General features: G+C 37.5%; 1 long non-coding RNA gene across 2 annotated transcripts in view; it reads right to left on the bottom strand.

Moving 5' to 3' along the window:
- LOC137765271 (uncharacterized) overlaps nucleotides 1-26,879 on the bottom strand; it is a 206,480-nt gene that overhangs the window by 134,674 nt on the left and 44,927 nt on the right. For both annotated transcript variants that reach the window (XR_011074139.1, XR_011074140.1), the window contains 2 exons: nucleotides 21,167-21,220; nucleotides 8,455-8,546 (listed from right to left, as the gene is read on the bottom strand). This is a non-coding gene — a long non-coding RNA (uncharacterized lncRNA). The remainder of the gene's footprint in view (nucleotides 1-8,454; nucleotides 8,547-21,166; nucleotides 21,221-26,879) is intronic.

The following is a 26,879-nucleotide window of genomic DNA, read 5'->3' as shown; positions in this document are numbered from 1 at the left end:
CCACAGATCCTGTCTGTGTGACTCCTGTATATATATATATGCCTACTTTCTTTCCTCCTTGTCAACCTGGATGCAAAACTCAATCCCTTCACCAGTTTCAACAAGAAATCTACTCCTCCCACATTTACCAGGTTTCCTCATCTTTCTTTCACTTTCTCATGTGGTCTTTGTTCCCTCTCTATGAAATTGCTTCCTGTGAATTTTGAATTCCTCTTATTTTGTGTAGAATATAAAGATCTCCTACACTCAGCATTATATACACGAAACTGCTTAGGGAGGTTATCAGAATAAAGGAGGCTTCAGGAGCTGCCTTTCTTAGAAATTTAGGTATATAAATACACCATACTATTCTAGGTAAAGTTCACCTGGAATTTGCATGAAGGAGGTTTATCAGAAGTGCTCCTGAAAACAGAAGTGCTCTTTGAAGGAGCAAGGGAAGCTAGATTGAGTAAAGGTAGAATTTGAAATGAGATACAGTTGAAACAGTAGTCTCAGTGAATGCCACAGAGATCCCTCAAGAATGAGATGATCCTACAAAGATGTCCCACATTAAGGAATGTACCCCACAACAATCAATCATCAGATATGGCTGCCCCCAGGAACTAGAGCTGAGACTTGAGCATGGCAGTTTCCTTCAGCTGAGGGCAATTCCCAGAGTTGGATGCAACTGTAAGTAATCAGTAGTCAAAACTCCCAGCATCTGGGACCATGAAGCCTTAATCAGGAAGGGGAATCTAGGAGGTCTCCAAATGCATCCACTACAATCCATCCCATGCCATTTAGTTCCACTTGCTTTGCACAGTATATTCCCTCCACAAGGAAACAACTCCCCCAGGATTATAATTCTCCTCCTTTCCTCGGAAAGCTTTTAGAGGAAGTTTAGTGGGACAAACTAGTGTTGGCCTCCTTCTCCCTTTCTCCTTCCTCCCCCACCCTCAGCGGCCCTCACCCCTCCAACTATTATCTAGGCTGCACCTGATATTTATAGTCTCCCTCATCTATTAACCTCATCTACTAGAGTTCACCCACCCTTGACAATCAATGGGTAGTTAGCTGGTCTCCAGCACTTACTTGGTGGATGACCCAGGCCCCTTTCCCTGAGGGGGTCTGGGCCCATAGTTGCTGTGCCCTTTTCAGGTTGTGGCTTCTGCACATGTCCATTTACCATTAAAACTGGTTAGAGCAATACCAGGAACCCCCTTCCCTTCACCCTCTTCTCTAAGCAGATCACTTGTGTGCCAAGTGTATTATATTTAATGTGCCATTAAAAACCTACAGGATGTAGAGTTGTGGGGATGGGAAGAACAAGTTCCCCAAATGGGTCATTGGAAGTGATAATAAGCATAGTCCCTTCTCCTTGCAACCCTTAGTTCCCAGATCCACGTATTTTCCCTTGGGGAATACAGCAGCACATAATGGTTGATGATTTAGGGTGTGCTCTTGATTCCGTAGGATGAAGGTATATACCACATTCTTGCACAGTATAATTTCCAACTTTCCACCTTAGGCGTACACCTTCAAAAAGCCATTCCATCACTATCAGGCCAGCAGAATCAGGGTGGTAAAATGTGATAGGACCAGTGAATCTCATGGTCAGATGCCTACTGTCACACCTCATTTGACGTAAAGTGCATTGCTTGGGCCAATGAAATTTATGTAGGATCACATATTGGTAGATCAAACATTTTGTTTGCTCATGGATAATGGTGCAGCCTATGAGTCTAATGAGCAGGAAAGGCAATCATATAGAGAATACCACTCAAAATAAATTTCTGCCTCTCGAGATTTCACAGACACAGTGTCATCAACTTTGTCTAGTTGGTCCACTCAAGGTACGGTGCCATATTAGAGGGCAGCATTAGTCTTGCTGCTGGTAGGTTAGATGATCGGCAGCAGCAGTGTTAGGTCTGCTCTGGTGAGTCCACGTTGTTGGGCTCATGCCCAGCCTCCATCCTTGTCTCCATAGTTTCTCCTGTATAAACCCTTTGTGCAACACTGGAGTGACTTTCAACAAGACTGGCTAAGTTATTCTACATGGTTATTTAGTGCCCCTTCAACAGATTCTCTCTGGTGGGCATTTTGATGTGAATCAAAGATATCCACACTTTATGCCCATGTTTATATGTCAATTCACATACCTCTTCTCAAAAACTCTCACTCTTCTTTCTCCTTCCAAGCCCCTGAACAATTAACCAAACCGTTTGTCACTGCTAATGAGTCCATGTATAATTTTATATCAACCTGCTTCTCTTCTGACACAAAATAGATAATCATGCACACACCCAAACCTCCGCCAATGGTGAGAGACTGTCCCTCACTGCTGTCTTTCAAGGCTACCCTGAGTGAGGCTTTTGGGCGAAAGTCCAAATTGTGTATCAGTTGTCTACTGTTGTGTAACAAACTACCCCAAAACCAAGTGGTTTAAAACAACAACAGTTTATTATTTCTTAAAGTGAGATGACAAACATGGCCAAGGATGGAGACAAATGAAATGGAATGAAGGTGAGTCATAAAATGAGGACGTCTAGTACAGTGATCGTGATACCACCATCAACGAACAATGGCATGACGGGGGATAGAGACTAAGCTAGACAATAAAGTTTTAAGTAAACATAGGAGATAAAGAAGAAATCTTTATGCTTCCTACTAAACAAAACCAGAATTCCTTACCTTTGTCTTCAGGCCTCTCCTCACTTTAGACTCTCTTTTCCTGTTAAATATTCTCCTCCGGTGCCAATTTTAAAAGACCCTATCAGAAACCATTGTGAGGAAACGGCCTTCTACCTACTGCCTTCATGTTATCCCTTCAACCTGGAGTTTCCCTCCTACTCCATCACACTCCAACCCTTTGTGAAATACTTAATTACTTTTTCTGATCCAACTCAAATTCTTTTTCCGAAGTAAGCCACGACATACGTAAACAAACAAATGGAGCCTCCATGAAGAAACTCCTGTCAAGAATAAACCTTCCCTCCCCTAAACCCACTGAAATCCTTAAAAGCAGCGTCTAACCCTTACTGACCTTTATTCTGCTGCACAAAGCACGTACAGGTGTTTACGGTTTAATGATTGAATGACTCAGCACCTTCATGCTTAGGCCATACAGCCTTGTATGATACTTTGGAGTCATTTATCATTTCTATAAGTTAAAATCCCTTTGAAGTCAGAGACCAGGTCATAATTTTGACTTTCTTAGCACGTAGCAAAGTGTCGTGACACTTAGTATCAAAATGTTTAAGTTAATTTGTTATGGGAATTACTGCTAATCAAGGACACGTGAAAAGGGAAGGTGCTCTGTTATAAGAACAGCCTCAGTGGATTCCATGAATCCACTTTTGAAGGTGGAATGGCCCTTTAGAGATGTCTTGAGAATCAAGGTAAGGGGGACGAATCTTTGTATTCTGTATGACCCAGGCATTGAGTGTGTGCTGCATCCCAGGAAGAGGGCATAACTTTGAGTGAAGCCGCTTCCTTGAGCCAGGGGCAATTCCTGAAGAAGAACACAGCTGTGAGCTGTCAGCATCCAAAATTCCAGTCAACTTGGAGAGAACTTGGTTCTAGAAGGGGATGTGGGTGGTGCACAATAGCATCAAATACAGCACCCTGAGGGGGAAATGGAGCCTCTCGCTCACCTTCTGTACAAATCCTCTTCTGAGGCATGCGTGAAAAAACAGGACTGAATTTACTTTTGGCACCTAAGCCTCAAACTCCTCTGTGAGTCCAAACAACTCTTTTTTTTTTTTTTCTTTGAGGATTTGAATTGGCACCTGAGCGACTTATTTCTGACTCTGCCCTGTCACTTGGATACTGGGAAGGTTTTTCACACTCACCTACACAGTGCTAGTCACTTGTGCCAGTACCGCTGCTGCCCCAGCCTAATCAGGCAGGGTCTTCCTGCATCAGCAGCCATCTCTGTGGCATACTGCTTTCTGGGTGTTATACAGTTGTCCCTAGCCTGAAGATCACAGCTTTAGAGAATATGGGCCTGAAAAAAAAATTCCCACCAGTGTCCTCTATCATCTTTTCCACTCTCAGAATCAAGGCTGACTTTTGGGTTAATGACTTCTACATACAAGGAAGGAGCATCAGCTTCTGTTGTCTTCAACCCTTACATGCATGATCTCTGCCTCCTACAAGAAGAAGGAGCCAGAGGATCTGTTGGGCAATTTTGCTTGCAGGGATTAGCTGTCTCCTTGGTTCCTCCTTGTTTTCTGCTCTTAGTTTCTGGATGGCTAAGGAAAGTCTCCCATAGCAAGTGTTGTTTGCTTTGAAATACCCATCTTTTCTATAACAAAATTTTAAAAGGCGGGGGGGAGGAAGATACTTCCACCTGGCAACCTATGCATTAAAAATGTACCATATAAATGAGTAGCTCCTAAGTTAAAGGTGGATGGTCCCAGCTGTTCTCTCTGAGATCAGACTTCATACACTAAGTTAATGGACACAGTCTCTCACCAGGTTTTCTGAGTTTTAGACCCGAGCCGGAAGTTGGAAACAACTTCCTGGGACCTTACTTACAGGGAAGTTGATTTTACTGGGAAGGCTGTTAAACCAGCATCCTCGGCTGCAACTCCCCAAGTCTCTACTAAGGTCTCCAGTTCAAGTCTGCCATTTGGTTGGGTTCCATCAAGACAGCATCTGTCACCTTTCTCTCTCCTCTTCTTGAATAAATCTTTACTAACAAGGCGAATTTAGATCTCCCATTCTAAAGCTTCTCCAATAATGCCTTACTGTATGTCGCTCTTGTAATAACATGCTTTGACTGAATCTGATTTTCCAAACTGTTCAATAGCACCTTGTCATATGGCTCATTGCAAAAGACTCTCTAGCATTAACACATTTCCAGAGAACTTTTCTCCTTCCTGTTGGTGCATGGTAGGGGAGCAGATGTACCAGTCTCTGCAACTTTCAACATTATCAAGTACACCTGTCGATGCTGTCAAGTATTTCGTCACAGAGGTGAAGCTCTGGCAGGACTGAAAACACGTGTACCTCCTAATGCCAAGCCTGTAAATTTTCTTTTAATCTCCCTCACATCTCTGCCTCTGAAACCTGCCACTATTGCAACACAGCATGCTCTCTTCAAACTCACAATCCCGCTGTCTGTTCCCTAAAATTGGACTGCTTGAGAATGCAAGCTAGTGTATGGTTAACAAATTAGCAGCCTCTGATGGGGATTCCAAAGCTTGCTGACAAATGATTCAACGGTAGATGTCCTACATCTGGGGGACTCTGTCTCAACAAATGGAGGTTGGTAGGGGACTTTGGTCAGGCAAACTCACAATGGCCATGTACACACTTCCTCTTCCAAATGGAATGTTATATTTTAGAGTCTGTTGAGGTAAACTTCAAAGAAAAAATCCTCATTTGAAACTTGGGTTGGTTTTGGCTTATGTAATGGTATGATAACTTGCTTTTTGCTTAAAATATTCAATCTTGTACAGTGTATCCCTATACAAAAACTGAAAATTTGACCTAAGAGCAGATCTCTACTTTGGGTTCCCTATGAGACTGTTTAAAATTCTCAGAAGGGCTGTTGCTCAACTGAAAATAGAGATGCCGTGAGGCACATCCTAAAAATCCATAGAAGGCTTTTGAAAGGGTCTCTGAGAAATCACCTTAAATCTTTCTATGTCTTAAGAAAGGATTTTACAGTTATACATTTTGCTTCATATTTACCCTAAGACCATGCTTCCTGACAGCACCCTGGATTTACTCTTTGCCCTGAGGCTCTTCTTTACTTTTGAGAGTCTTCTTCTGGGAGAGACTAGGGATGAGAATTGGTTTTATTTTTAAACCTAGCAAAGCAAGGGCCATTTGTACTTGTTCTACATTCTGCTTGAAAATGGAATAATTTCTATTTTAACTCATATCTCTTTATCTTCATTTTATGATAGTAGCTAGAAAACCTTAATTGTCACTTTCAACATTTAGCCTAGAAATATCCTTATCCAGATCAATTAGTTCACTAGGTGCAGTTCTGTATTCTGCAGTGATAGTTTTCATGAACTTCCCACCACTACATATCCAAGGTCTTCTATCTTCCAGCCCCCAATAACATTCCACTCACTCTCCTTCAAGCCTTCATTGACAGTCACTTTGATGCTCACTGGCCCTGGTAACACCCTACTTCCAGGTAACAAAATCTGTTACTTTTGCTACATAGCAAATCCACCTAAAACCTACTTATATAAAACAGTCATTTCATTTTGCTCATGATTTTGTCTGACAGGAATTTTAGGAAGGGTTCAGCTGGGCAAATCCTGCCTGCATTCTTTCATGCAGCTGTTGTCAAATGTTGGCCAGGGCTACAGTCATCTGAAGGCTCAGCTGGGCTGGATGTCCAGGAAGGCTCCCTCTCACGGCTGGCAGTCGACACTAGCTGTCAACTGGGAGCTGAGCTCTGCTGTCCACTGAAGCACATACAGGTGGCCCCTATATCTGGCTTAGTTTCCTCACATCTTGGAAGCTTTGGGTAGTTGGAATTCTAACACAGCAACTCAGGGCTTCAAGTGTGAGTGTTCACTGAGGTTGGATGAGTTTCTGTAAATGCACTTTTTACATATCATACGAAGTTACAGACAGGAAAAAGGCCTTAAAAGCCTTCATTATTGTCCCTTAACACCCCTACCTAACAAGTTACCATATTTACAAGTAGAAATATCTTCTGAGAAATGTCAGGCATCTTGTTTGAATCCTCTGAAACAAAACAATTTCTGTGATGCGTGTAGAGTTATGCCAAGAAGTCCATCTGCCAGCCAGAATTTCATCCTTTAAATACCTTGTTATGGCAGCACGAAAGAACACAATGAGCTTTGTTTAGAGTGTCAGTCTTCCATCTCTGGGCTAAAAGGATTAGGTCTAAATTGCACATCATTACATAGACCACATGAAAATGTTTGCTTCTTTTGTCCTTAAAAGTACTTCATGGTGTTTTATAAAAAGCCAAAAAAAATGTTAATTGAACTAAAGAAATCTATTCAGAAGGTCATAAGCAGTAGATTTGCCAGGCATTCTAATTTATGTTATTATTTGTTTAACACACAAAAGTCAGGGGAATTTTCAAATATAATCATTTGTTGGATATGGCAGGGGGTTGAGGAGAGCTCATATAGCGTGATGATTCAAAGTAAGCATTTTGGAGTCAGATCTGGTTTTAGCCTCTCTGGTTAAAAAGTATGACTAGAAAATTTACTTAACCTCTCTGTGGCTCATTTCCCTCATTTGTAACATGGAGATAAAAGTATTCACCTTCTAAGGTTGTTTTAAGAGTTAAATTAAATAACACATGTAATTTACTTACCAGGGCTTGGCACACAGTAGATATATAGTTAACAAGTCAGATAAGAGTGAGCATACACTTTCAATAGGTCGTGTGTGTGCGTGTGTGTGTGTGTGTGAGTGTGTGTATGAAAGAGAGGGAGAAGGGAGAAGTGAAGAAGGAGAGGGAAGCAGGAAGGCAGAGAGAGAGAATGAGGGAAATTGAGGGAGAGGGAGAGAGAATATTTTGGGAAGGGCATATAGATAACATTGTTGGAAATGCAGTATACATGTGATGGTTATTTGTTAATGCTAATTTACTTGTTGAAGAGATTTTGAATTTTGAAGATGTTGGAATGGAAAAGGAATGGAATGTCAGGAAGTATTTGGAGATTATCTGACTTTGAGAGAGTCACTTGTCTCCTGTACACAGGACAAAGCAGGAAGTTGGAAACATTTCTCACCTCCTCCTCCCCCTTCTGTTCTCATGTCAGTTCTAATTTTGTACCCAGCCCCTCTCCCGGCACTTCTATGCACCTGCGGTCAGAGGTTGTCCTTTGAACAAGACTCAGCTGTCCACTAGGTGAAACAGTTGGAAAGCCACTAGGCCATTACAATGTCACTGCAAATAACTTAGAGGTATTTTCATATTATTATGGGAGAAAAGCCCAGTCTAATATACAAACAAAAGCGAACTTTCCTAAGGAACAAGAGTTGCGGAAGGAGTGAAAGAAAGATTTTGAGGTAGGCAAGGCCTTTCCTCGCTTTTCAGATGAACTGGTGAGGTCATTCCTGTTTTAATCTGTTGAGTTAGGCCATTTGGAAGAAATGCACTCTGCAATATAATGCGGTAATCTTGCCATTATTAATTAGAATAATAAGTTCCATTGCTAAAGGCTTATTTCTATAGTGGTTTTGCTCAAAAAGTAATATTCAGCTTAGCCATGTAAGTAAAAAAAAATAGGGTATCAGTGGCCAATTTCCAGGTTTTTCAAAAAAAATAGAATTTTTATTTTACCTTAATACAGGTCTGTTCAAAAGCAATTCTGTTAACACCCTTCAAATAACCTTTTAAAATATTACTTATGAATCTATGCACCTTGATAAAATGTTTCCTGTTTTTCATTTCCCCAAGGCTAAAGTGACACAATTATTAGCTTTTGATAGGGTTAAACAATAACTACCCATGCTTACCTTTGTGAAAGAATGGAAAATAAATATACCTTGAAGCGTTGTAATGGATGAAAAGATTCCCATACTTCAGTTCCTTCTTATGTTTCTTTTTCCTAGAACAGCACAGAGAGATTTAAATGAATCTTTTAAATAATTTTCTCCTCTACTTCTCATGCTGAGTAAAGTCCTTTCTGTCTCTAAATGTTAACAATATCATCCTTTTTAATGGGGACCCTCTTTAATCCTGTGTAGTAGTAGTTATAGTGTACCAGGAACATTCTATCAATAGATGCTGGGGATATACCAGTAAACAAAACAGATAAAAATTCCTGCCATTATAGAGTCTATGGTCTAGTGGGGCGGGGGGGGGGGGGGAGACAGAAAATGAACACTATAAGTATCGAATGTGGTAATAAATGATAGAAAATTAAGGCAGGAAGGGAATACGGAGTGTCAGTGGGGTTGGGCAGGGGTTGTGGTTTCAGATAGGGTGGTCAGAGAAGGGTTCTTGAGAAGATGACATTTAAGGAAAGATGTGAAGGAAGTAGAGGAGATGCTGTGTTTTAAAGAATAGTTGGCAGGCCAAGTAGAGTTAGTTAAGGGGAGAACAGTAAGAAATGAGAGGTAAGAGGGGCCCAGTCTGGTAGTCTATTGTAAGGACTTTGACTTTTATTACATTAAATGTCGTTACAAGTAGGAAATGGGAAGCCATTACAGGTATGTCTACATCTTCTGCCTCTCAAGATTCATTCTTCACCCTGCTCTATCCTATTCTCTGGCTCAGGGAAGCTGAGTTATATTTTCCTATTTTTCCTCAGGACCAATCACATTTCTCCCTTTCCGTTACCTTCCTCCTCTTTCAATTATCCAAGTGTTCCCTCTGTCAGAGAAGCAGAGACCCAACTACCTGTATTTCTCAACAGCAGCCCTAAGCCCACTGTTGCCAGTGCCGGGAGCCTACCTAAAATACATATCTGTTGGCTTCCCTCAAGACGTTCAATCAGTATCTCTGGGATTGGGGTCCAAGAATCTGCATGTTTAACAAGTTTCCCAGGTCAGTTCTTTCTTACTGGAGGCTTAAAAACAAGAATCCTGGATTATGGAAACCTTACCCTTCTGATGGGAATTTGGGCAGTTCCTTATACTGTCCTCAATTTTTTTCTTAGCTCCAAAAATGAGAACTCAGAAATACTCAGTTTGACTGACTGTACTCTGCTAAACTTTTATTTCTATTTTTAGTCAATGCTTATAAAATACTTTATTTTGTAAAATATTTCATCATTACTGTCCGTAAAAAATATTTTGCAGAGTCCTCATCAACCTGTGTCATATGAGATTTAGTGTCTTGCCTGCAAATTTATAAGCTGTAGAAGGATTACCTGTGACTTCTATATTTTTGTGTAAGAGCATTGATTTTATTTTTATTTACATTTTAGTATTTCCCATGATGAATCATTTTTCAACATTATATTGAATTAGAAATAAAGGTACTCGAAAGTTACTAATAAATGCTATGTATCATGCTATGTTTTGTGTTGTTTGAATTGGTAGCACTGAACTTTGAGGACTTTCTCAGAGTTACGGAAGGGAAATGACTCTATGACTTAGACTGTTATAGAATTTGTGATGAGGAATCCACACTTCCCAGTAGCTTATGCAGCACTGTTTTCACATTACATCCAATCTTCTGTGAAGAGAGACACTAGATTGATGTTTTCCAGAGTATTTCTGTTACTCTCCAGAGTTAGGTACTTTTAAACAAATATTGGCCTTTCAGTTTGTTTGCACATTTCATAGGTAATTTCCCCTGTGCCAGAATTTGCTATTTCAAGATACTGAGGCAAACAAGACTGCTAGAAATAAAAAACAAGGGAGGCACTTTCATGTACCAAGCATATGATGGTAAATATCTACTCGAGTAGCTGAATCCAATCCCTCCAAAGAAGGTTGGTTCATTTGGCCTCTTAGAATAATGTTGAACCTTTTCCTAGCAGAGATATGGCGTAGTATTCGATTGAGGAAGCTGCACAGTGCATTTGGCCAAGACCTAAGGTTAAGCCTGCCTTTTAAGCTGGAGAGGATCAGATGGAGTCTTTATGGCCACTCTGGATGGACTGTGTTTACAGCGAATACTGAAAAACATGCATTTCCTCTCAAATACTAGGATCTGCAGCTGCTGGTTAAAAATACATCCAAATGGATGCCAAAAGCTGAAGCAATGGTCCATACATTTTAAGAATATAAGAAGAAAAGCTTGTGATTCTTTTATAATTGCATTGCACATAATAAAATGTCTTAGAAAAGATTCTTGCAGAATTTCTGCTTCTTTATGCATTTGGTTAAATTAAATCAATCTAACAGGAATGAATTTTTCAGAAAGATAAAGAGATTTTTAACTTTTCAAAATAATTGTGCATTTTTCTTTGTTAGTGAAAAAGGCATACAAAAGCTCTAAATATTAGACATATTAGACGATAAATGAGGTTTTATCTATAAAAAAAGGAAGAAGAGTAATTTTATATTATATGCCTCAAGAGCCTTTTTTTTACATTACTTTAGATTTTTATGTAAGGATTACATAGGATTTTGGAAATCCTAAATCTGAAAAGGACCTTGAAAGTTATTTAGTTCAGAAATGTTAACAACAACAACAATGATGTTAATAATATAGCTAACCTTTGAGCACTTACCATTTGCTGGGCACTGTTTTAAGAAGCTTTACATATGTAATCTTAGTCAATCCTCAAAATAACCCTATGATGTAAATATTATTAACTTCATTTGACAGATAAGAGAACTGAGACACAAAATGTTTAACAAATCTGCCTGAGGTCATGGAGATAGCAAGTGGAAGAGTCAGTTAGAAAGCTGAAGAAACGCTTACAAAATTATCCCAGCCAGTTCTGTCCATGGAAAGTGTACACAGCTGTCAAGGAATGTGATCTGAGGGTGCCAGAAGGTCTACCCAAATACATCACCTTCAACAGTTTACGACACTGCCTCAAGTTCTCACCAACAGAGAAAGTGCTTCATGTGAAGATAATCCCTCCAAAAGGTTATATTTTAAAAAATATTACCTAAGAAGAATTGCCCATAAATGATAGCATGACCAGATTGACACATTTTAGGGAGAATTGGATGATAAAAGGAAAAAAGAAAAGAGCTGCTGAAAGTAAACACCATAACAGACACTCTTGGTCAATCTTGGCAAAATGGCGGGGGTGGGGGGAGGGAATGAAGACAAAATTCATCCAATTTGGCTTTAGTTGGATAGTTCGATATGGAAATTATCTATCTTAAAATGTCTTCTCATTTGGGAGATAGTCATACTTGATAGTTAAAACTTTACCATTTGCACTGCTAAAGTTTGATTAACAGCAAAAATTATCTCTGTATAACATATTTTCCTTACCACTTGCCTTTTTGAACAGAGATTCTTAAATAAGTGTCCCACATACAGACCCCTATTAATATATTAAATTTCAAGTATGTATGGAAGAATGCAAAGCACCCTAAGAAGATTATCCGAAGAGTTCATCAGATTATCACAAGTACAGTTGGTCCTCCATATCTGTGGGTTCTGCATCCATAGATGCAACCAGCCACGGGTCAAAAATATTTGAAGAAAAAAATTCCAGAAAGTTCCAAAAAGCAAAACTTGAATTTGCTACATGCCTGGCAACTATTTACACAGCATTTACATTGTACTTCCAACTATTTCCATAGTATTTATATTGTATTAGGTATTATAAGTAATCTAGAGAAGATTTAAAGTATACGGAAAGATGTGCATAGGTTGTGTGCAAATACTATGCCATTTTACATAAGGGACTTAAGCATCCATGGAGTTTGTTATTCTCAGTGGGGGGTGGGGGGTAGGGGGCTGGAACAAACCCCCCCAAGGACGACTGTATATATGAATCACCCAAAATAGTTAAATCAGCACAAAATTAACCTACCCCAGCGGCACTTCCTACCTATCACTAAAATTAATGCCTGCTGGAGGTGGTCTTTAACAACGGAGAGACTATAGCATACAACTGTTTTGAATTATGTATCCTAGTGAGCATCCAGGGCTACATTCAAGCTGATGTTTTAGAAAGCAACATATGGTATGCAAAATGGTAGGCAGGATAACATTACATACCACTGGTTTGCTAGAATTATCTTTCAACTTTTCACTAGGTTGCTGCAACAATAAATGCAACTCTTCAGGACTGGGGTTTTAGGTAAATAACGCAACAAGGAAGTGAGACAGGTAGGTCAATGAAAGTTCTTAGCAAAGGGTTAGGCAAATAGAATGGGCAGTCAATTAATTTAAATGCTTTTCAAAATGAACAAACTGACCTGGCTTTCTTGGTGAGCTATTACCAGGTTCTTTTGAGTTCTTAAAACATTTTCTTTACTCTCTGTTTCACAACAAACGTGGGCCAATTGCTGTGAGTTAATTGAAAAGGATTGTTTCCTAGTTGCCAAGAAACGGCGCTTTCTTACATTATGCAGGCCATTATGTGCACAGATCAAGCTTCCTGATTTTTCTTTCAGGGTTTAAGAATATTGGCTGCTGTGATTTAGTTGTCCCTTGAGCAGAGGAGCGCAAGTCAAGAAGGATTTCAGGGGTATTGTTCCATTTCAATTTACCAGGTAAGATTTGGATTTATTTGAAAGTGCTATCTTCTCCCTTATGCTTAACTTTTCCTAAATCACTTAAATGCTTTTATGAGTGAATGGGTGAATATGAAATGATGATTTTACTTGGGATAGCTTCAAGTAAAATCGTGCTAAATTGATTTTCTTCCAGCTGAAGGTTCTGAGGGAAAAAAATTTTTTTTAAAGAGGTAGCCCTAATAATTGAGGTCTGTGAGACAGGCTCTAGAGTTTGTTTCTCATTGTTTTCAGAGTAGTAGATACAGGTAAACCAAGAAGTTGTGAGTGAATTTAGGGTTGAAATTCTAAAATCATTGCTATGGAAGCAAATATCATTATTTCTATTTGGAGAAAAGATTTCAAATCTGACTGGTTCCAGCTGAGACATGGACTTTATATTTCTTAACTTCAAAAGGAAGACTTGTTGATCTTATAACTTGGTTACCTGTCTCTCTTAAAAACAAAGCCTCTCTGTTGGCTATTTTCCTCATGTTTTTGTCTTAAAGATGAAGATAAAATCAGGGTCCTGTACTCAGTGTAGCTTACTAATACATATGATACAAACAAAAAATGCACGCTTCTTTCTCAGGAAGGAAAATATCATTTCTTGATTCAAGGTTAGTTGCTCCCAGGCAAAGTAGTGCTCACTGTGGGTAATAATGTGGGATAAGTGTTGGACAAGGACCCTGTGTATTGAGTTTGTTAAGTCAATTCATCCTCCCACTCTTAAAGAGTTCACACTTTCACCGGGTTAGGTTGAACTCTGTAATCCTGTGAACTTACACTCACAACATCACACAGTTTACACAGACGATACGTTGAAAATAAGCTTTGTCAAATTTGCAGGGAACCTAGTTGAGCGCTGTTATTGATCCTCTCTTTCAAAGTCATATTTTACCTCCTCTGCTGCATGGCTCTGGATTTCCTAGGAATATATTTCCTTTACAAGGAAGATCACTGTAATGGATACAAGTCAGGTCAAATATTTGTTGTCTCATTAAGTAAGTTTCCATTTGTTCAGAGTTTGAAGACACCTGAGTATAAAGATGACCTGTGCAATATGAACCCTAGCTGATGCTGGAAAGAAAGCATTGCAGCATGCCTTTAATGATAATATGATTTGGGTTTTCCACCAGTGAACCAATACTCTGGTTAGGAAACTATTTTGTGCAATAATGTGAATCACTGTCAATGAAGGGATAGGTGAATATGACATTCAAACCATCCATTTATTTTTAATTTGTCAAATTGGAGTCTCCTTCCTTGAATTTCTATACATTTTAAACTAAAATAACAAATCACAGTATCATCAGTTATCACAAATTCATTACAGTATTTTTTATTTACATAGTAGTAAAATTAAGCAGCCCATTTAAATAAATGCATGGTTTGTAGTTATGTATACTTGGTGTGACTTAGTACCATTTTTGGAACAGTGCATTTCTTTCCAGGTAAGATGTAATTAAACAATTCCATTCTAGCTTACATTCCCTTTTTTACCTTGTCAAAAAGTTCTCTTTGCCCTGACAATATACTTTTGATATTATTGGTATTATGGTGCTTAAAATATCTATGCTGGTAAAATTTTTGCCTAGTCATTTTGTATTTATTGGAGCAGGGTGACAGATGAATATGTAGAATGGGTGGAGTAGAGCAGAAGTCAGACTGATAAAATATCTTACAGGCAGATTTCTTCCCACCTAGCTCACCTAGTTCTTCTTTGTCAGTATAACAGAGTGATTGTGACATTAATAAACTATTAAATATATTTAATAGTGTAACAATAAATCTTGTTTTTATTTCTGAGTGGTATTTTTTTAAATTAAATATTAACTGATATTGATTTGCTCCTCTGTGGATTAAGAATTTTACAAAAAGAGTGATGTCCACCTAGGATGGGATGGGAATCAGTCTATAAAATTTTTGTTCAACCTTAATTAAGAAGAGACTGAATTGCACTGATAATTTGTAGATCACAGTGACTGAAATACCATAAAATGATAGACTTCGAAAGGCACTTATTGATTATTGAGTCTAATGGCTTTGAAACTTTATTTTGAGGAGTCCTACATATTCCCAAAAAGCATTATAACAGGTGAGCCTATGAAGGTAGGAGGAATAGTTAGCTGGTGGTGTAGGGAAAACAAACTGTATTATCAATCAGCCCATGCTTTTCCAGTTTGTCTGCAAGAACACAGATAGCCTAAGGGTATTTCACAAACCCTTTGTGGAAATCAAGATACACTGCATTTATAGCATTACTCTGATCTACAATTCAAGAAACTCAGTCAAATATGAGATTAATTTGACATATCTCATACCATGCACTCAAGGTTTTTGACAGTCAATTCTTCTATTACAGGCACTCAGCATGTCTTTGATTGTTCTAGAATTATTTCAGGGATCCTTACTAAGTAGCTTATCAATTTTTTTTAACACCACCTATTTTTAAATTTTTCTGAAAATTGGGATTGTTTATTTTATGGTACAACTCAAAATAATTTCAAAGATTTCTAAAAACATTATTGTGCCTTTGATAATTTTCCCATACTCTTTTGATATGAAATTTACCTAACTTTAGAAATCCAGAATAATGTATAAAGTAATACAGTGCTTTCTTACTGTTACCTAAAAATGGTCTGTTTATTAGAATATTAGAAGATTATTTGTCTAAACAGAGAAGATTATGCAAAATATTTCAGTAATTTTAATGGTCCTATTGTTTATCTATACACAATCAGCACCAAACTTTATCTTGCTCCAATAAGCCAGAGGAGACATTTCTTTCTTTTGCTCTTAATTTTTTTTTTTAAACTGGGATTTTAAACTTCTCAACTGCAATGATATGATTTTTGAATCACTCTTATAAGTTCCTTTTTCCATGTTTGCTTTTAAGTATTTCTTTCTTTTTTTTTCATTCTTATCAATTTATTTGGCAGAGATTTAAAACAAAGTTTGACAAAACAAGCTATTTTTGAGGAAACTAAATTTCTATTAGGAGAGGAAAACAGAATAACCCCCATGGAGAGCAATCAGTCAATGTCACAAAAATTACAAATGTCACTCCAGCAATTGCTACCTGTTTATAAAACTAAAGGATTGAAAACAATTTAAATGTCCATCAATAGAAAACTCATTATTTAAATTATGAAATATTTATATAATAAAATAGTATGCATCCCTATAAAGGAATGAAGAAACTCTATATGTGTAGTTGAAGAATCTTCAAGATATGCCGTTAAATGAAAAAAATCAAAGTGCAGAACAAGTGTGTGGTGTACAACCATTTATACTAAAAATATATTTTAAATATATGATTTTATATTCTTAAAATACCTTTGATAGAACACACAAGAGACTGGTAATGGTGGTTGTCTCTGAGAAGGGGAACAGAATAGCTGGGTGTTCCAGTTATCTATAACCCAGAACTTAGCAGCACAAAACCACATCTATTTTATCACACTCACAGATTCTGTGGGTCAAGAATTTGGCTAGGGCACAGTGCAGGGGATGGGGGCAACTTATCTCTGGTCATTGATGTCTGGAGCTCCAGCTGTGAAGAACTGATTGGCAACATGTGACTTGAATGGCCGTAGCCTGACACATCTGAAGACTCTTCACTCCCCGTCTGGCACCCAGGCTGCTGACTCAGCTGGCACTGTTAACCAGGGTGCCTACAAGCAATCTCTCCAAGTGACTGGAGCTCCCTCACAGCATGGTGGCCTCAGAGTAATTAGACCTCCTATGTGGCAACTCAGGGCTCCAAGAGCAAGTGTTCCAACAAGCAAGGCACACGCTGCATGGCCTTTATGACTAGCCTCCAAAATCATATCCACTGTCCTCTATTGGTTGAAGCAGTCACAAACGGTATTTGGTTTATCCATTCATCTCTTGGTGTGCTTATAAGTATTTCTAAAACCTGAGAATACTGTCTATCTTTTCTTCCTTCCTTTTGAGCAGTTATTCTCAATTTGGCAATGTCTGAAGATATTTTTTGGTTGCACAACAGAGGGGGTGTGGTACTCCCAACATCTAGTGGGTAGAGGCCAGGGTTGCTGCTAAATGTCTCACAATGTACAGGATACTCCCTAGAACAAAGAGGTATCAGATTCCAAATGTCAATAATGCTGAGACTGAGACTGGCTAAATACATGATTATGGGTTAGAGTTTTTGTTTTCAAAAATCTGAAATCTCATGTGCCTTCATTCCTTTTATTTATAATATTGGCCTACAGAATCACACCTAATTTTTAATTGAACTTTCTGGACTCTGCCTATATAAAGTCTAGGAATCATGATCTAACTGGATTGTCCAGTTTTCCCTTCCTTGATTATTACCAGAATAAACATGACAATGGTCACATTATCTTTAAACTCATGTCACGTACATATTACTAAATAGTGCTTTGTCTGAATGACTTGTACAATATTTCCCTCATTGCTTCTACTTGTGAATAAAGAAGGACTCATTAAGGCAAGACAATAATATCATCTGTTTAACTGTTGTGCTCCTGATTTCATGTCCAAAGTCACTCTTCAATAACCATTCATTCATTCTATAGATACTTATTGAGCACCTATCATGTTCCAGAAACTGTTTTAGTTGGGAATTCAGTAATGAATAAAATAAAAATCCCATTTTTGTTGTGATTACATTCTAGTGGAAATCAGAAGATCCAAAATCCCCCTTTCTTCAACCATTTTTGATCCTGGTCTATTACGTGTTCAAAACAAAATAACAGAATCTGATGCATTATAACTATAATATAAATAGTTGCAAAAGTTTGTTCATACTTTTTTTAATTTTTTTTTTCATGTAAACTCTCTGCTTCTTGGGGACTGCCAAGAACCTTTTCATTCATTTTTGAATTTCACTTTCAGGCAGATGTCTCTATTTTCAACTTGCTTGATGTGTATTCTAGAGAAGACTGACTTTTGAAGTAAATTTTGAATGAAGGGAAATATAATGTTTGATGAGTTGAAATAATGTTAGTAAGAAAAGTCAATCTGGCATTTAGGAAAAAAAGACATAAAAGTAAAGATGGAAAATTGTGAGTGGAAAGAGGCTAGTCATGCCTGAAATTTATTTTATTTGCTATGCCAAGAAAAAAGGGAAAAGAAAAGAAAAAAAAGGATAAAAGAAAAAGAGCTGTAATGTATCTTTCCAGTGTAACCATAACTCAGAGTAATTCATTTTCTTGGGTGGATATTTCTATCCCTGGTGAATTCTTCAGAATTTCTTACCTATGTCATAGTTTATTCCTCGGTAGCCACTGATGAAGTTATTGGTTTCTTCTTTGGATAAGGAATGAGAAACATAAATGAAGCAAGGTATTATAATTTTAATATTCTGATCCAGATATTTCTTTTGATTTTACTTTGTAGTTTCTTTCCTTCCCGAATGCTTTTTTTTCTTAGTGTATGCAGAATTGTTTTCTTAGTATATATAGGAGTTAAAAGTTCTGCTAATATGTTAAAATGTGAAAAAAGGGATTTGATGCTCTAAAATTCTCAGACTTTGTAAAGTTATCAGTTTTAAGTAATCAGTTAGCTTATGGAAGTTCTGCTTACCAAAAGCTACGATTCTCACCTTCTTCTGCTCTTCTATTTAAAAATAGAGATCATACCCAAGTAGGAGGTTATTAGTATAAAAAAATTCCAAAGAAACAATATAAATGTAGCTACAAAAAATGTTTAAAAGTTAAGTGAGTATATTTTCTGGAGTTTACTGAAAATGAGAGAAATTCTAATATTATGCCTTACAACTAGTTTTCTAGCAATAAATTTGAAAAAAAAATTTTTATAAATTTTTATCTTAAAAGTCTTAGTGGTACTGACAGATTACAGCGAAATTACCTTTGTTGTGTGAGCAAAACAAAAAGGCATCTTTTCATCTTTGTCCAAGTCCAGGCTTTGCCATCTATAAGTGTGCTGAATGCGGGCAAGAACCTAGATTGTCTCAACCATAAACTCGGTAAAAACACTTATCTCGTAGTGTCATTATGGAAACTAAATGAGATATTACAGTTTAGTACTTGTCACAGAGGAATTATGTGGTAATACGATGTTCCCCTTTCTTTGCAACTCCTAGACTATCATAATTCAATTCATAGAAAAGATTCTTAAGGAACCTTAACAATCATCTAGTTTGTCACACATCTGATGCTTGAATTGTTTATGTTTTCCTGGTCACTGGCCTATGCTTTATTGTTCTATTAAAATAAGATTTACCTCTTAGGACAACAGACATTTATAAACATTGTGCTGAAACGTATAAAATTGTCACTTTTATAGGTCAAACAGTCTAATAATGGCAAATTTCTTGTGTCCCAATCTAATACATATAATATAAAAAGCAAATTTTATTTCTCAAAATATAATTTTATATGATAAAGTCTGACATAACTTGATAATGCTAGAATGTAAATATAGTTCTATTAGCTGTTTTAAAAAAAATTATAAAAAGACACTACTAGAAAAATAGTCCTTAAGAGCTTTATGCACGGATCGACAAACTAGTCTGTGGGCCAAATCCAGACTGTCTTGTGGTTTTGTACAGCCCACGGGGTAAGAATTGTTTTTACATTTTGAAACAGTTGAAAAAAAATTCAAAGAAGGATAATACTTTGTGACACATGAAAACTATATGAAATTCAAATTTCAGGGTCCATAAATAAAGTTTTCTTGGAATAACCCATACTCACTCATTTACATGTTGTCTTAGGCTGCTATTGTTCTGCAAAGACAGAGTTGAGTAGTTGCAACATAGGTGTTATGGCTTGAAAAGCCTACAATATTTATTATCTGGCCCTTTACAGAAAAAGTTTGACTACCCCTGTCTTAGAGTCAAGCTGCCTACATTCGAATGCCATCGCCACCACTTCTTGGCTCTGTGATTTAGATAAGTTAATTAATCTTTGTGAGTCTTGGTTTCCACATTTTAAAATAGGCATCCTAACAGTACTTACCTCACAGGATAATTATGAGTACCTAGTACATCATAAGTACTCTCTAAATGTTAGTATAATTATTAATATTCTTCCAGGGTGCTATTGTAAATGATTGGGGGGAAAAACTACAGAAGCTTGAAAATGCAGGTAGGTGACAATTGTTGCATCACCATATCATGATATAACACCAGTTGTCAGCATTCTATGGACCTAATAGTAAAATGTAACCACTTGCTCATAGGAATGATTTTAATACTTACATCTCACTCATACCACATGGACCATTTCAAGTTAAAAATATTTAAGTTTCTAAATTTGCAAGTGCTAAGCTGCAAAGTAGGGGCTGCTTTCTCCCTGGGACAATGAACATCTGCTGAAACAATTTGTCCAACAGAGCTTTTGCCTCTGCCAGCCTTTTTTTTTTTTTTTTTTTTTAAAGAAATGGAAAAAGGATCATTGTTTAACTTCAATTCTTCTCATCTTCTAAACCAAGAAACAATTTCTCTCAGGACTAGATGTTTCTAGGATTTGGAAAAGTAAAGGGGCCTCAGCTTTTTATTTATTTTTTCCTATTTTCAAGTAAGGGTAAGTAGAATTTTACTTAGAGCACCATATTATCTTTTCCTTCTTATTTGAGTATTGTTTGAAAGACCACAGGCTTTTCTAGATGATTTAAGATTTCTGTAGTGAATTGAGCTCCACAGCACTTTCTAAGTCTGAGAGAGACTGGGGGGTGGGGTAGTGGTTATCACACAGCAGAAAAGAGGTCAAGCTTTAAATTAGAAAGGCTTTTAAGAAGCTCATATCTATTACTTTTTGTATGCAAAGTCAGAGTGGTCTGAAGGGAAGATGATCCAAAATCTTGAAAATAAATTAAATGCTCCCAAAGCTAAAATCCAATAGCATCCTAGAGATAATGGATGGTTAAGTAGAACTGCTGATAAACTTCAAGTCTAAGACTTATCAGTCAGGTTACCTCTCCAGCTTTTCTGCATTGGTTTCCCCAGGGAAAGCTGGAGAGAGGACACTTCAAGCACTCAGCTTTATAATGCATACTTAAGAAGGCAGTGAATAATAACCATTAGAGTTCTCTGGGTAAACCAGGTTGAATTAAAGGTGCTTCTTCTGTTACTTACTTTAAAGTAGAGCTTCTGGTCCTTGGGGATTACACCAAGAGCAATGAGTCATATCTGAAATGAGGAAGGGAAAGTGTTGTCAAATTTCATGTTGATTCATAAGAATAAGCATGAAAGGTTGTTCACAGTATTTTGGTGGGGGCAGGGAGACACAAGGGGAGACCAGAGAATCAAATACTTGAGCACTGAAGAGTTTCTATTTGCTATAAAAGATTGAAGAACCTTGCTGTTTTCAAATAGAGGACTTCATCATATATAAATTATTCCTGATTTTTTAAAAATTTATTTTATTCAAGTATAGTTGATTTACAATGTTGTGTTAATTTCCACTATACAGCTAAGTGATTCAGTTCTCTCTCTCTCTCTCTCTCTCTCTATATATACACACACACACACACACACACACACACACACATTCTTTTTCATATTCTTTTCCATTATGGTTTATCACAGGATATTGAATATAGTTCCCTATTCCTGATTTCTTATTGTTTTCTAATTATTATTGTTATTTATAAAATGGTCAAGTATGTAAAGAAAAAGAAAATGTTTTAGCTACCAAGTCAAAAATATTTTGCCACCTGCTATGTATTTTGCCAGCCAGTTAAAATCTTTAGCATTCTTTGGTACAAAGCCTTAAGATGATTGTGGGGTGGACAGAAATTTTCCTCTGTTAGAATCTTTTGGATGATAGTCAAACACTTCTGTAATTTCCTTCACCACTTTTAGCTCCTTTTGGCATCACTTATTTCAAGTATGCCTCTGGAATGTCAAGAAAATTGCCAGATACTATTTTGAATGTTGTATTTTAATATAATATCAGGCTAAAGTTGTTCCTAGAGACTTCAGAAATAAAGGTAGAGTGCTTCTTTCTTATCTTTTAGCAAAATGGAAAACTTTAATTAAGACCCCATGGAGCTTTTGGTCAGTCTCCTACCTGTGAAAGTGGATTAGAAAAGAATTTTTATCCTCTGGCAGTAACAGATTTACTTTGGGGGGATGAGGGGAGAAGGAATTGAGTAGAAGGAAAACCAGAAGCTAGACTTGTCACTTAAGTTATCAAATGGTCCAAATATTTGTTCCAAAGCCACTGATTTCACTGGAGTTGTTTTGTCCTGGATATTGGCATTTGAGCCCTCCTCAGTTAAACCTTTTAGAATAATGACTCTGGCAATACTTTGGAATAAACTTTCCATGGTTATTTCCTCAGTTGAATAAGTTTACAACTAGAAATTCTATCATTTCTGGCTACTCTAACTCCCGATACAAGTATGTGAGGTTTGTTGTCCTGGCACCAATAGGGAAAGAATGGTAGAGCAGGGAGAGACCTCATGGGATCATCTAATCCATACTAAAATCATTCAAAACAGATGGTTCTTTAGTCAAAAGTTTTCCAAGGAAATCGTTACACTGGCAATTGCAGTATGACTAGGCTCATAACAATAAAAGAGGCTTGCTTGCCTTTCTGATCAAGAATCATTGCAATATCAAACAAAGGGTGAATTCTTTCCTAAGAAGCTTATGAGTAATTCAGGTTTCTACAAGCATTCCAGGAACAAGATTCTTTTTGGTTACTAAGATTGTAAGTGTGATTTTAGCCCTAAGGCTTAAAACCAAAGCACATATGCTGTGTCTCACTTGTTCTGTGGACCACTTCCCTTTTCATTCCTCTAGATATTTTTTTTTTCTTCTATCTTTGTTATGTTGAGAAACAATAAGTATTTTTAGCAGGCTCACCTGAATTAATCTCTTACAGGGCTAACATATTTGAACTAACAACCACAAAAAATAATTTACGGGGAAAACTCTTCCCTGCTCTATATTTTCTAGCTCTTATCCCATTATTTTTAGCTTTGTGACCTTGGGCAAGTCATTTAAATTCTCTGGGTCTCAGTTTCCTCTTCTGTATAAAATAAGAACGTGAATCTAGATGACTGAAAGAGTCTCTTTTAACTCCAACAGTCTATAACCCAACCTATCATAAAGCAAAATTGTGACCTTTATCACGAAGAAAGGACAGTGGGAGGGAAACGCGTGAGGAATTTTTTCTCATTTCTCTCACTCCTACAAATGCTGCAAATGGCTGAAGTTGGAGACTCAAAACTTTATTAGGTATGTTAATTGTCTGGGTAAAGTTCTGCACAAAGTTTTAGAAGCTGAAGGGGTGAGAGATTTTAAGCTACAATCTTTTATTTTTCCCATTTTTGACTAATTTCAAGACTTGAAACCTGTTGTATTTTAGAATACTGAATAACATATCATGTGTTAGTTTCTTGGGAAATAACAGCTAACTGAATTTAATAGTTCACATTAGTATTGACATCTTCCTTCTAATTAACAAAATATAACTTTTTATTTTTCCCCCCAATTTTTGTGATAAATGTGCTTACTTCTGCAAATGGCCAATATTTCCTTCTAATACTCCTTTGCTGAAATCCTCCAAAAAAGTTCAAAATACTTATACTCCAGGGAGAAAATACTGCTAAAAATTTACTTTTAATGATTCCATTCCATACATGCAAATAGACTTTTTTAGAATCCAACTCTATCTATGGCACTGAGGGTCAGAGGGGAGAAGAATATGTTAATAAACCTCCTATTGCTCTTGAGATTTCCTCAAATGGCAGAGAGAACTAAAACTATGAGAAAATTACTGGAGAGCTCTAACTAATAAAAATAATAAAATATCCAATTTTGGTTATGCAATTTAATTAACATACTGGGGAAAGGAGCTAAAATAAAAGGACTAGTTATGTTTCATTTCCTGAATTATTTCCAAAAACAGAAACATTTTGTCCACTTCCCAATTTGTGGAGCTATTGCAAAAATTTTCTGCCATCACAAATCTTAGAGACAGTGAATCTTACTTAAAGTTGTATGTGGACAGCCTACTGCCAAAGTGCCAAAGTAGACTTGGTTTCATGTGAAAGATCTAGGAGCATAGCTGTTCTATTAGATGATGTTAGGAACCAGCCTTGGTGACAAGTTAAGTCTTTCAAAGATTAAAAAATACTTCATTTTAACTGTCACCTGCTTAGTATGTCAGGCTGATTAAGGTTAGGTTAGCTCAGTGACACCACTGAGCGTTACCAAACACTACAAATAATTGTGCATGGAGAGATAATAGCTGCAAGAAGAGCCGGTGACCAACTACAATGCTTATGTTTGTATTTTTCTATCACTGCTGAAAAAGTAAATAAATTTAATTTAAAAATTTCCACAGAATTTATAAAACCTGATTTATTCAAAGTTTAAAAATTGATCCATATTACAGAACCAAAATAATGTAAATAGTTTTATAACTTTTATCGGTAGAATATACAAACTCAGAGAACCAAGAACCTGCGACTTTCAACTTTAAAAAACCCTCATTTTCCAGTGTGTTTTCATGCTATATTCTATTAGATCTTCTTTGAAAATGAAAAGTACTCTACTACAGATTGCACTGATCTCAACAGGAGGAGAAAACAATCTATTTTTCATTAGAGTTCCTGATGGTAACAACAGAGAGAGCCAGTAATTTGTTAAGTGCAATAATGTCTCCATGAAAATCATGAATGAGGGACTTTCCTGGTGGAACAGTGGTTAAGAATCTGCCCGCCAACGCAGGGGACACGGGTTCGAGCCCTGGTCCAGGAAGATCCCACATGCTGCAGAGCAACTAAGCCCGTGCACCACAACTACTGTGCCTACACTCTAGAGCCCACAGGCCACAACTACTGAGCCTGCGTGCCACAACTACTGAAGCCCACAGGCCTAGAGCCCGTGCTCCGCAAAGAAAATCCACCTCAATGAGAAGCCCACGCACCGCAATGAAGAGTAGCCCCCGCTCACTGCAACTAGAGAAGGCCCATGCACAGCAACGAAGACCCAACGCAGCCAAAAAAAAAAAAAAAAAACCACAGGAAAAAGAAAATCATGAATGAAGGACATGATTTTTAAAAGATTAACTCATGAGGATAATTCCCAGGTACATAATTTTTTTTCTAAGCTGTCTTGCTTCAGGGAGGCCTCTCCAGAGAATAATTGAAACAATAAGAAAATAAACTTTAAAACATTATATAAGACATTCAATATATTTTTCTTCAAAATACATTTCACTGACTTAGTAGATATTCCAGGTAAGAAGGCACTAGTTTTATACTGGAATTTAGACATTTTCATTGGTTCAGAAGTCTTCATTAAGAAAAACCTATATCTCGCTGAAGCACTGAGTCATAAGATTAATAACTGTCCAATATTATTTTCTACTCCAGACAATATTATCTTTTGTGTTCCAACACTCAGCTCTTCCACCTAGTTGGTACATCTCATATGTGATATAGATAACAGCTCTTTTAATACTCCGAACCATTAGTTGTGTGTCCAAGATAACCTACATTCACAAATAGAGAAGTACTTTCATTTTTGCATAGAAATGAAGAATGAGGAAATTTAGAAGTTAGATTTCTGAAAAGATAATTTAAAAGGCTCTCATTTAGCTATTTATCCATGTATCAGCAGCCTGGTGGCCCTAGTCACCCCCTTTGCTCAGAGTTGCCTACAAGGGCTGACTGGAAATGGCCCCGCTTTTGCCCCTTCCCTGGGTCTCACATATAGTGTGAACCATAATTTTCTTGTTTTTTTTTTTTGCAGCCACCCCCGCTTCCCACCCTACTTCCCATTAGATGTGGTAAAGGTCAGGGGGTTCATCCTCCCCACTTTACTCTTTGTTTTCAGTTCCTACTAATGCTGAATTATCTTTTTCACATCCTTCCTCCTATGGCTATCCTCTTCTATCCATTTTGCATAAACACAAATGTAAAACATGTGTTTTCATTTATTTCCCTGAAACACAATCACACCAGGCAGTTGGGTTAAAGGTTTGGGTGGATATCTTGGGATACGAGGGCATTATATCACAGCACAGCATGGCAAATAATGTGAAACTGAACGTCAGACATCTCTGTTCATTGGCAGTACTTGCCACTAACCAGCACCTTTTCTCAGGACCTAGCTCCTGACGTCTTGCAGCCATCTTCCCTACCTCCTATTATCCTCCACTACTTTTCCTGGTTTTGGAACACTTGCTTCATCCATCTCTGGCTAAAGCAAAACATAACATTCTTCTTACTTTATTATGCAGGTGATGTTTTCTTTGTCCAATTTTTAGCTCATTTTAGACAAGCCCCAAATGCAGAATCAAAGATGGCTCACCAAAATGCTTTTGCTAAATAAGACATTTTTCTCCATGAGGAATTCCTTTTGTTTTGAATACATTTATTTATTTTATTTATTTATTTTTGGCTGCGTTGGCTTTTCGTTGCTGCGTGCAGGTTTTCTCTAGGTGTGGTGAGCGGGGGCTACTCTTCGTTGCAGTGAGTGGGCTTCTCATTGCAGTGGCTTCTCTTGTTGCGGAGCATGGGCTCTAGGCATGCGGGCTTCAGTAGTTGTGGCATGTGGGCTCAGCAGTTGTGGCTCACGGGCTCTAGAGAGCAGGCTCAGTAGTTGTGGCGCATGGGCTTAGCTGCTCTGCGGCATGTGGGATCTTCCCGGATCAGGGCTCAAACCCATGTCCCCTGCATTGGCAGGCGGATTCTTAACCACTGCGCCACCAGGGAAGTCTCCATGAGGAATTCTGTTACCTGCTTTTGAGCTGCCCACCCACCCACATGCACACAAGTTTTGTGGCACACTCTACATTTTAAAGGCCATTCAGCTAGCAAGGCATTAA

The sequence above is a fragment of the Eschrichtius robustus genome, chromosome 5 (genome assembly GCF_028021215.1).
Source record: "Eschrichtius robustus isolate mEscRob2 chromosome 5, mEscRob2.pri, whole genome shotgun sequence".
NCBI classification, from domain to species: Eukaryota; Metazoa; Chordata; class Mammalia; order Artiodactyla; family Eschrichtiidae; genus Eschrichtius; species Eschrichtius robustus.
The sequence above is the reverse complement of the archived record's forward strand: the minus strand, read 5'-3'. Positions and strand labels throughout refer to the sequence as shown.